Raw genomic sequence first — 9,637 nt, 5'->3', positions numbered from 1 at the left:
CAGTGGGGTTTGCAATTTGTTCCTAAAACCTTGCTATCTTTTGTTTGTGATGCAGCCTTTGTGACTCATTGGTTAGGTGTGGTCATTGTAGTTGATGACGATGGCCTGTATTTCCCGGAGTAGTCCACCCTGCACGTGAAATCTTGCATGTTTGTAGACACACCTTCACATTCGCATGCGCACACACACACACACACACACACACACACACACACACACACACACACACACACACACACACACTCTTATATGTATATATGCACGTGCTTTCAACAGCAGTAGTCCTTGTCCTTTGACTCCCTGCTCCCGTATCATCCAGTCATCAGCTCCTGAGCCCAGCTACACCCTGGGACCCATTCCTTGTTCCTAGCTCCAGCCATATGCTACCGGTCTTTGACTCTGGCCACACATCTGGACCCAAGCCCTGCACTGTTGGCTACACCAGTGATTTGGAGTTACTTCTTGTGGATTCTCAACAAATACTTCTGCTCATGACATGAGGAACGCCAACCATCATCTTTTCTTCACAACAGATGAATGATTGCTGTTATTTTGTTTTGGTAATCACCAACAGTCAGAAAACTACATCCATTTATTGTACTCCACTGAAAAATATAATGACAATTAAATCATATAAATGTGAAATATCAGTGACCTACAGGGTAGTATTCACCTGAACCCAAATGAAGAGCAACAATGATAGATTATTATGACATTTGGAAAAATATTGTGTGAGTTTCTACTTATTGACTGATGCTGAACCTATTCAGATTATTATCAAAATTAAAACAAGAAAGTCGGCTGACACTGTGATTGAAATAAAAACTCAATGGTGGAGAAACTCAGCAGGTCAAACAATAGCTTCCCCATTACCATATTCAACTCAGCACTTAACTGCTCTCATCTGACCTGGCCTCCTCTCCCCCCACTTACCTTCACCTACCACTCAATCAGTCTTTGCAACCAGCACATTATCCTCCATGATTTCTATCACCTACAACATGATCCCACCACCAGAAATATCTTCCCCCTCTCCTCCCCTCTCTGGCTTCCAATGGACCATTCCCTCTGTGATTCATCCATTCCCATTAATTTCCCCCTTGGCACCTTCCCTGTGGCCACTGGACACTCACACCCACATCTCCTCCCTCACCAGCATTTGAGGCCAAAAAGTCCTTCCAAAATGAAGCAACACTTGACTTAAAAATCTGCAGGAGTCATCTACTGCCTCTGTTGCTCCCATTGTATCCTTCTCTACATCGAGTGACAGATTGGGAGATCGCTTTGCTGAGCACCTTTGCTCTTGACCACATCAATTACAGGGATATCCCAGTGGCCAATCAGTTCAATTTTGCACCCCACTCCTGCGCTGACATATCTATCCATGGCCTCATGTACTGTCAAACCAAGGCCCACCGTAAACTGAAGGAGCAACACCTAATTTTCTGTCTGGGCACTCTCCAACTGAATGGCATTATCATCAACTTCACCAGTTTTTGCTAGACTACTTCCCATTCACTTGCTCTACCCCATCCCTCTTTCTTCACTCCTCCAACTCTCCACCCCCTTCCCTCTCCATTCACAGAGCCCTCTCCTTGTTTGCACTCTCTCCCTTATCCACCATTTCCCTCCTGATTATGGGAATGCCCCTACCTGCCCAACCCCACCATTTTGTTCAGGTGCCTGCTGACATTTTGCTCATACCTTGAATGAAGAGCTCAAGCCTGAAATGTTTGCTATGTTATCTTTATCTTTGTGATATAAAGTACTCTGATTGACCTGCTGCTTTTCTCCAGCATTGTATTTTTACTACAGATTATTATCAAACTGCCTTCTCCTATGCAGGTTTCTTACCCGGGCTGGAGGGGCCTGCCTCCCCTCCTAGGCAGTCTCTTCAATCTGAGGCGCCTGCAAGCTCACACCAAGACACAAGAGAAACTTGTCCGTGAACTACTCTTTGCAGATGATGCCGCTTTAGTTGCCCATTCAGAGCCAGCTCTTCAGCGCTTGACGTCCTGCTTTGCGGAAACTGCCAAAATGTTTGGCCTGGAAGTCAGCCTGAAGAAAACTGAGGTCCTCCATCAGCCAGCTCCCCACCATGAATACCAGCACCCCCACATCTCCATCAGGCACACAAAACTCAAAACGGTCAACCAGTTTACCTATCTCGGCTGCACCATTTCATCAGATGCAAGGATCGACAATGAGATAGACAACAGACTCGCCAAGGCAAATAGCGCCCTTTGGAAAACTACACAAAAGAGTCTGGAAAATCAACCAACTGAAAAACCTCACAAAGATAAGCGTATACAGAGCCGTTGTCATACCCACACTCCTGTTCGGCTCCGAATCATGGGTCCTCTACCGGCACCACCTACGGCTCCTAGAACGCTTCCACCAGCATTGTCTCCGCTCCATCCTCAACATCCATTGGAGCGCTTACACCCCAAGCGTCGAAGTACTCGAGATGGCAGAGGTCGACAGCATCGAGTCCACGCTGCTGAAGATCCAGCTGCGCTGGATGGGTCACGTCTCCAGAATGGAGGACCATCGCCTTCCCAAGATCGTGTTATATGGCGAGCTCTCCACTGGCCACCGTGACAGAGGTGCACCAAAGAAAAGGTACAAGGACTGCCTAAAGAAATCTCTTGGTGCCTGCCACATTGACCACCGCCAGTGGGCTGATAACGCCTCAAACCGTGCATCTTGGCGCCTCACAGTTTGGCGGGCAGCAACCTCCTTTGAAGAAGACCGCAGAGCCCACCTCACTGACAAAAGGCAAAGGAGGAAAAACCCAACACCCAATCCCAACCAACCAATTTTCCCTTGCAACTGCTGCAATCGTGTCTGCCTGTCCCGCATCGGACTTGTCAGCCACAAACGAGCCTGCAGCTGACGTGGACTTTTTACCCCCTCCATAAATCTTCGTCCGCGAAGCCAAGCCAAAGAAAAAATTATCAAACTATCTTTCATGCAAAATAGTGATACTACTGAAACTGCTGTAATGGCAGTGTTGCCGCTGGTGTGGATCTGTGGAGAGCAAGGAGCAGAATCCCACAGGGTTCAGCCATCCAGACCAACTGCTGTTGGCTATGTAAAGGCTTTAAACAGCCAGTAAATGGAGCCGCCGGTGGTTTTATTTAAAAATACTGCCACTGCAGGTTCTGCACCCAAGATAACAGTGCCTGTGACTGAGGAAATAAAGGATTGGTGAAGGGCACCGGAAAAATAGGGGATCACCCCTATTTGAAAAGAGAAGCAGAGGAGACGATCCACTAGACGATGGCCACGGCAGTGGAGCAGTGAGGTGCTCTGAGGCGAGCTGTTGGTGACTCAAAGCGAGGAACACATGGAGGTTGTGGGCTGCTGGTGACCGAGGTCGAGGGATTCACACCGGACTGCTGACTGCTGGAGAATGGCTCAAGACTGTTGAAGGGGTACATGGTTTCAGAACTGCAATGCAAGAGAGTGCTGAGGGCACTGAATGGTTCCTGAACATGCCGGAGGTTCAGATTTGGAGCTTGGGCTGCTGATGTTTTGGACTGGACTCTGTATGGGTACAGAGACCTGGGGAGTCCTGAAGGTGATACACGGTGAGGGGACTCTCTTTTCCTTTTCTTTCTCTGACTGTAAGAGATGCTTCAGGCAATTTCTGCCGATATCAAATCTGTCTACCCTGCACATTTTGTGTAATATTGCACTGTCCTTATTACATGACAATAAATCTTGAGGTATGCGTTAGTTTGCATTTTAAGGAGTCAGTGGTTAAGTGGATAAAGATTTGAGCTACCAATTTCCACGTCCATGGAGAGGGATTTTGCTATTGTGATCTCAATGCAATTAAGTACATGAATGTGCTGTTGGGAACATAGAAAATCTGTAATGTTGTGAAATCATCCCAGGAATTGAATATTGAATTTCAAACAGCATTGGAAAGATTTGTCCAGTATACAGAGGCGGAAGCGCACTTCTCGTCATCAACAAAATAGGGGTATCACCAAAAGTACAATAATAAAAGACAAATTACAGATACTTCAGAAGCTTTCGCACATATATCAAACAATTGTTTCAGCATGAAATGAAGCTGTGTACTATAACAAACACAAAGTTGGAAACTACCTCTGATAAATGTGCATCATGGAGTTTGCTGTTAAATTAATAAATAAATCAACTGAATTTGGTCAAATGAATACTGGAATATACATCAAACATTGAACTACTATTGACAGTTGCATGGAATGGAAAGAAAATTCACGTCCACAGAATGAATGAAACGCAAATGAATGTTATGAACAAAATACCAGGCATTTTCTAAGTCAGTAATAGTCAATGGTCTTCCGATTACAATTTTGGGCAAAGCCTGAATTACCATTCATTTTTGACTTGGATAAATGCAATTATTAAAAGAACAAAGGATAGAGAAATGGTAGGTGAAATAGATTGGTTCTCTATAAAAAAAAGGCACAAGACAATTGGCTTACAATCATATTCACAGACTTGGAGGCTCTTAACTCATGATCAGCTTTTATATATTGTAGTAACAGATTTCTCTCAGAATTAACTAAATAACTGGAATATTAACATCATTAGAGCATTTATGTAAATGAACAAGTTTTGTTAATAAAACAGCATCATTGCCATTTACTCTTCTCCCAATCTTCATAATATAGTGCTAGGAATCCAAAGTAGTCATTATTATCTTAGATCCTGCTGCCTGCATGTCTACACCTCCTTTGAAAGCACAGTTGCTGCCCTTACATACTTCCAAATAATACATACAGCTTCACTCCCAAATTTACAATTAACCGTACCTTGACTTCATATTTACTGCAAGCATTCCACTTCATTTAAGGATCTGGCAGCCTGCAAAGCATTTAGTCTTTCTCACTCTGGTTAATTCCTTTGCCTAAGTCCTATTCCAATCTGAATAATGCCTCCATATTATTATTATTATCACCACTCTGGTTAATGTTGCTGAAATAGCCCTTTTCCACCTCGACTTGTAGTTTCTCCTTTTAATTTTTTTTCAAACTTTGTTGTCTCAATTTGGCCTCTGTTCCCACTGTTTGTAGTCTCTATATAACCTGCATCCACACTTTGATCATTGCTTCTCTAGACCCCCTTTTCACATCTGTTTGTTGAACTCTTTTGCTCAACAAACCTTGGCTTGTTTCCATTCTAAGATTTACAAATACTTCAAAAACATCCCCTGCAATGTGTCCTTTTCCTGTCCCTACAATGAAGTAGTTTGAAAAACTTCTACCCTCATCTCCTTTGGTAAGATCATCGTACATATTCCTGATGTCCAGGGTTTGTCTCTCTCTATCAGCCTCTCAATAAGCTCTGTAAAATTTCAGTTAGTCAAATGTGGAGAATATATTTCCTTTGGCTAGAGAATGAAAGACCAGTCCTATCATTTGACTCAAAGTTTAGAGGTAGGGTCAGAATTGTCAATTCAGGTGGTGGCCAAAATATAAATTAGATTTTCCTGAACCCATGAGTTTCCACTTTTTTTTTCCAGACCTTTCTAAAATGGAATACTTTTTGGTCACCACCTTTCTGTGCCTCAGCCTTCATTTTTGAAGTGATTTTGACTTTGTGAAACATTTTGGCATATTTTGGCACAATAAAATCAATATCCAAGATATCCGTCTTTCTTTTTTCTTTGGCTTGGCTTCGCGGACGAAGATTTATAGAGGGGGTAAATGTCCACGTCAGCTGCAGGCTCGTTTGTGGCTGACAAGTCCGATGCGGGACAGGCAGACGCAGTTGCAGTGGTTGCAGGGGAAAATTGGTTGGTTGGGGTTGGGTGTTGGGTTTTTCCTCCTTTGTCTTTTGTCAGTGAGGTGGGCTCTGCGGTCTTCTTCAAAGGAGGTTGCTGCCCGCCAAACTGTGAGGCGCCAAAATGCACGGTTTGAGGCGATATCAGCCCACTGGCGGTGGTCAATGTGGCAGGCACCAAGAGATTTCTTTAGGCAGTCCTTGTACCTCTTCTTTGGTGCACCTCTGTCACGGTAGCCAGTGGAGAGCTCGCCATATAACACGATCTTGGGAAGGCGATGGTCCTCCATTCTGGAGACGTGACCCACCCAACGCAGCTGGATCTTCAGCAGCGTGGACTCGATGCTGTCGGCCTCTGCCATCTCGAGTACTTCGATGTTAGGGATGAAGGCGCTCCAATGAATGTTGAGGATGGAGCGGAGACAACGCTGGTGTAAGCGTTCTAGGAGCCGTAGGTGATGCCGGTAGAGGACCCATGATTCGGAGCCAAACAGGAGTGTGGGTATGACAACGGCTCTGTATACGCTTATCTTTGTGAGGATTTTCAGTTGGTTGTTTTTCCAGACTCTTTTGTGTAGTTTTCCAAAGGCGCTATTTGCCTTGGCGAGTCTGTTGTCTATCTCGTTGTCGATCCTTGCATCTGATGAAATGGTGCAGCCGAGATAGGTAAACTGTTTGACCGTTTTGAGTTTTGTGTGCCTGATGGAGATGTGGGGGGGGCTGGTAGTCATGGTGGGGAGCTGGCTGATGGAGGACCTCCGTTTTCTTCAGGCTGACTTCCAGGCCAAACATTTTGGCAGTTTCCGCAAAACAGGACGTCATTAAGTCAATAGAGATAACACAACTTAAGAAACCTTTCTTTTACTGCATTTCAAAGAGGATTGAAATTCTGAGTATACTTATAAAGCATTACAACCTGATGTAAATCAATAAAAAGTTAACCTACTTTCTTTTCTCAGGAGGCATGCTCTATAATTCCTACATCTGTGATTTGTTTCTGGCATTTGTTGCAACCACTGTATGCTTAGGTCACCATTGAGAAGATGGTAATTATTTGGAGCCACTTCAGTTTGCAGTCTGCATAAATTTAATGAAGGTAAATATGGATTATTGCTTGTAATCAGTAAATATGACAAATGCATATAAAAGTTGCAGACATTGCTACTGACAGATGAAAAATGCAACAAAAGAGATCTAGAAACTTGCAAGTGGGCAGCAGGAAACACTGTACCCTGCAGAATTCAAACGCTATCTTGGAGTTATCTAGTCTGTTTATAAAAATCATATCTTCTCGATAAAAAAGGCCCAAGACAATTGGCTTATAATCATATTCACATCATCTTTACAATTAGAAGAATGTTCTAGTTAATCAAAATCTGTTTGTCTGTATTTCATTATATCTAAATTGGTGTGAAATGTTTCTCCTCAGAATTAATGCTGATCAGATATCATTTTACCAAAAAAAAATCAATCAGTTTTAACTCTGACACAGGGATGGAATTGTAAAAATCACCATCCATCCACTAAGTACACAGTGTCTGTTGACTTTTTAATATTGCACAGGGCTTGAATTGTTTTCATGCTTACTTCAGACTCCTGTAGCTCCAGCTGTCATGTGTAATTAAACATTTAGCCCACACAATTACTCGACAGTGTGCATACACCAATGTTTCAAGCGTGGAATATGCATTTCAAAGAGGAATAATTCCCTAGAAGTACGAAATTGACAAGAGCCAAGACAGCCTGAAGAAAGGTAGCTCAGTAAAGTTCAAGGTCTGGCTGTAACGACTGAAAAGAAACTTCACAAGAAACTTTTGCCTGTAACTATACCAAGGGGAGTAAGATTGCATCCAACGAACAGAATTGTGCACAAGGACACTAATTAGGCAGTGCTATGGTGCCAATTAATACATTTTGGCTTCGTTTTTCTATGGTCCTCCTCTGTATTAAGCTAATGCTGTTTTGCTGCTCTGTTATGCCTTATAAATTTATCACATATTTTGAAATTCAGTTTGAGCCACCATATGAATATTCCATAACATTGAATTAAAATCCATTATGATCAAATATGATCCCGGTGGCATGTAGCAGAATCCATATTACAAATAGATGGTTTCTGGAGCAGCATGTACTTGAAGGAGAAGTTTCAGCAAAAATAAATTTTGATATGAAATACTTTATTTTTAAAAGCTCTCACTGCATTTCTTATTGTGTTTGCCAATAGATGTTCTTGGTCTTCCTCAGAAGTGACTCATATTGCTGTCTAGAATTAGAGAAAGACTGTGACTATTTGTAATACTGTATATTTAACATCATGATTGAAATTTATTAAGAAGATAGATACATTTCATTTTAGCATTACCACTAAAATGCATGTAAAAATCATTTTAATTATTGTATTTCATTCCAAAAATAAAACCACAGACCAAAGGACATCAAAATCCTTCTTCTTAACTAGTTAAAGGCATCAGCAAAGTGAAGCATGAATCCACAGAGAAATGCCAATCAAATGGCTGTGGTGCTGATGGTAATAGAAGCAAAATATTGTTATGGCTCTCACAGTAAATTCAAAGCTTTTGTAAACTGAGGCCTTCCATTGCTCGTGAAAGTACGTTGCCATTAAGCCCCATGAAATATCGCAAATTTTCAGCAAACTATTTTGGGTGAAATAAATGAGGCTAATGTGGTGGTAACAGGAAGTGAGATTGCAGCTAATCAATAGTGTGAATGTTATCCCTTCCATTTTAGGAACAATTACTGCAGATGCTATTATTATTCACTCACTGAGCTATTCCTTATATAAACAAGTATATGTGTTAAAGAAGAGTGAAAAAAATCCCACTGGAAATATGCAGCAGAAAAAAGAAAAGACAAACTACTGTTACCTAACTAATAAAATTCCAGACATTAAACTGTGACTCATTCAGCCTGTGAACAGTGGTTTGAGTAAGAAAATGTTTTTGCTATCTTACTTATATCCTTTTCTCTACCACAACCATCAACAGCAGATTTATGTTACTTATCACATACTCATTTGTGGGAAATTCCTGTCCACAAAGTAAATTTCATATTTCTCAGTGCATCACAAAGTAATAAACAGATACTAAACTCTTTCACATGCACAAATGCATTGTCCCTTCCTTTGACCCTTTGAAGCCCTCTCTGTGGTAGGAATGGGGCAGTTAAACCTTGGCTCAGAGTGGAGCATCTGAGTGCAAAGTGTAAATTTTCATCTCTTTTCCAGAACCCCTCCAACATGTTGCTGATGTCTTTTACCCTCGACAATCCAGAATGGCAAAAATCTATTTATCCCAATATTTCCCATTCTTAATTTTCTATCATAAATATCCTAACTACAGGGTTGCCAGTGTATGCATCTTGCAACATTTATCTTCTGTCCATTCTCACTACCAAGCAGCAACTGAATTAATGGTTATAAGGATGAGGCTTGCAAGCAGCCAGAAATTCATACAGAAATAGTGTGGTATTGTCAATTCTGGCACTAGGAATAGAAAAATGCTTCTTTTAACCAAACAAAAATATTGCAACTTATTGTATGACCATCCAGAAGATCCATGTTTGCTTCCACCTCTCTCATTAAGCCATTAATTCTCTTAAGATGTCGTTGTCTTCTTCAGAAGTAACTCTCATCACTGTTTAGAATTAAAATCTATGATTTTCTTCTCATCATGTGCAGCAGGTTTTGAATACTCATGAATTAGAATGAAAGGGAAGATAGATCCTCATTTTGGATTGGATCATTTATCAATTAAGCTAGTAATTTTCTGACAAATGTGTACCCAAAATGCTGCAGAAAATTTACATTACAGAAAGAATTTGGCTTATTTAAACCAGC

The 9,637-nt window shown here is 41.6% G+C and overlaps 1 long non-coding RNA gene across 1 annotated transcript; it reads left to right on the top strand.

Annotated features, from left to right (window-relative positions):
• Positions 1-210: 210 nt before the first annotated feature.
• Positions 211-8,703, top strand: LOC138740083 (uncharacterized). The gene is made up of 3 exons (XR_011342655.1): positions 211-560; positions 6,741-6,877; positions 8,530-8,703. It is a non-coding gene; the product is annotated as an uncharacterized lncRNA (long non-coding RNA).
• Positions 8,704-9,637: the final 934 nt, after the last annotated feature.

The sequence above is a fragment of the Narcine bancroftii genome, chromosome 7, assembly GCF_036971445.1.
Source record: "Narcine bancroftii isolate sNarBan1 chromosome 7, sNarBan1.hap1, whole genome shotgun sequence".
NCBI classification, from domain to species: domain Eukaryota; kingdom Metazoa; phylum Chordata; class Chondrichthyes; order Torpediniformes; family Narcinidae; genus Narcine; species Narcine bancroftii.
Note: the sequence above shows the minus strand (reverse complement) of the source record. Positions and strands in the feature narration are given on the sequence as shown.